The sequence below is a fragment of the Myotis davidii genome, unplaced genomic scaffold, assembly GCF_000327345.1.
Source record: "Myotis davidii unplaced genomic scaffold, ASM32734v1 scaffold172, whole genome shotgun sequence".
NCBI lineage: Eukaryota > Metazoa > Chordata > Mammalia > Chiroptera > Vespertilionidae > Myotis > Myotis davidii.
In genome coordinates, this window is record NW_006284343.1 from 3,932,511 (window position 1) to 3,934,587 (window position 2,077).

Sequence of the window (2,077 nt, forward strand, 5' to 3'; positions counted from 1 at the left end):
GGCTGACCACAGGGACCTGCGCCTGTGTATGCGGGGCCTGCTCCCGAGGGGGCTGTAGCAGGTGGAGTATGGCCCAGGGCCAAAGGCACATGGTCCTTGCCCTCAAGAAGCTCACAGCCCAGGCCCCCTTTACCTTCACATTCAAGCACCGTGGGAGTGCGGTAGGACCACCTCCTAACCGGGTGCTTTATAAACCCAGTGCCTATGAGGTCCCGGTCACACACTCCTTCCTGAGAAGTCCCAAGAAATCATCGGGCCGAAGGGCTTCACCACCAGGGCAGCTCCCCAACCCAGAAAGCGGCCAACACCGTACATTTGGGTGGACAGAGGTTCCTACCACCAGTTGGCGCTGCCCCAGCGCTCCCCGTCCACCTGGCGGGCAAACAGCCTTACCCCGTCCCCCATATTTCAGACCAGAGGTGGAGGGCTCAGCTCGGGGCTGAGGAGCATGGGGTGCCAGGCTCTCGGGGGCTTTTTGGAAAAGGGCCCGTGGGGGGGCGGGGCTCAGGGAGCTGGCGCCCACACTCCAGTGGGGCGTCCTTTGGTCGAGGAGGCTGGCCTGTGCTCCCTCATCAGATGTAAGGGGATCTGGCGGTGGTTCTGCCTCGACAGCCGGCCACCTCTGGGCTCCTAAGGGCCCTAGAGATGTTGTTCCAGCGGTTCTCAACCTATGGGTCGCCACCCCTTTGGGGGTCATGGGCCTGTGTCTGTGGCCTGGAGGTCAGAGCTCTCCCCACACACCCTTTGCTGGTGCCCTTCCTTGAGGTCATCACCGTGGGGGGCGGGCTGTCATCAGCGCAGTCTTGTCCCAGCAGGGTCCCGACCGAGGGAACCAGGGAACCGAGAAAGTTTGTTTGAATTACACACAGAAGTGTTTCCTGCAACCGGCTATAAACCCCGGGAACTAATGAAGCAAGAAAACAGGCCTGGAGAAGTCCTCCTCCCCTTCCAGTCCTCCCAGCTTAGCAGGGGCTGCTCACGCCCAGGGCCTTGTTTGTTGATTCAGGCTCAACCAGGCTCCAACGAGAAAACCTTATCAGGAGGATTGATTTTATTTTCATGATCCGCCTCTAGCCTTCCTCCTCCACTTGTCCAGCCGGCCTGAGTAAGCATCCTTGGGGTTTTCCTGTCCTCTCCAGGACCCTGCCACGAGTGCCCCCTTATGGCCAAAGAAAGTAGTGCAGAGGCGACAAAAAGGCTAGGATAGTAGAGACCCGAGTGTGTGTTTGACTCTGCCTCAATTTACTGTGTGCCTTTGGCAAATTGCTCAGCATCTCTGGGCTTTTAAAAAGGAGGAGGCTGGCCTGGATAAGTTAAGTCTCTTCCAGTTTGAAAAGTCGGATCCTGAAGAGCCCCACTACCTGCCTGCTCCCCACCCCGCCACCACCCACAGTTTGTGAATGGAAGGGGGAAAGCCTGGGCACATTTCACCAAGTCCTATCTCCTCCATCTTCACGGAGTGGAAAAGGAGGGAGTCGGGTTGGTGAGTAGGTAAATGCTTTTGGTGCTAGGAGCTCCCAGGCTTTGAAACGTGCCTCCCCGAATAGGCCCACTTCCTTAAAAGATTTCTTTTAAGGAAAAAAAGATTATCGGTGAACATTCAGCACAAAGAACTCTGACTTCATCTGCCCCGGGCAACAGTAACCATAATCACCAGGCAAATATTTATTAAGCATCTACTGTGTGCCTGGGACTGGACAGATAACCAGTAAGAACTGGTGAATGCCCTCAACACAAAACCAAGGGCTCAGAATATTTCCCCAAGGAGGGAGGGCCCCTGAGGTCTTGGGAGGAAACAAAGGAGGGAGGATGGGTGGCCCATCTGATTCCAGAACCACACTTAGCTGGTCTGGGGCAGTTCCCCAGTAGCACAGGGTGGAGCTCGTTTCCATGGTGTCCACAAGCCTTTGCTGCTCTGTCCCGCCAGAGGCAGAGAAACCCCCTGGACACCTTCGGCTGAGTGAACATCCCCAGATCACATCCGGTCCCCAAAGAAGCAGCCTCGATATCCAAGCACCCAGACTATGGCCATAACTATGCAGGCCCAGGGTGGGGTGGGGGTGGGGGACAGGGGGAG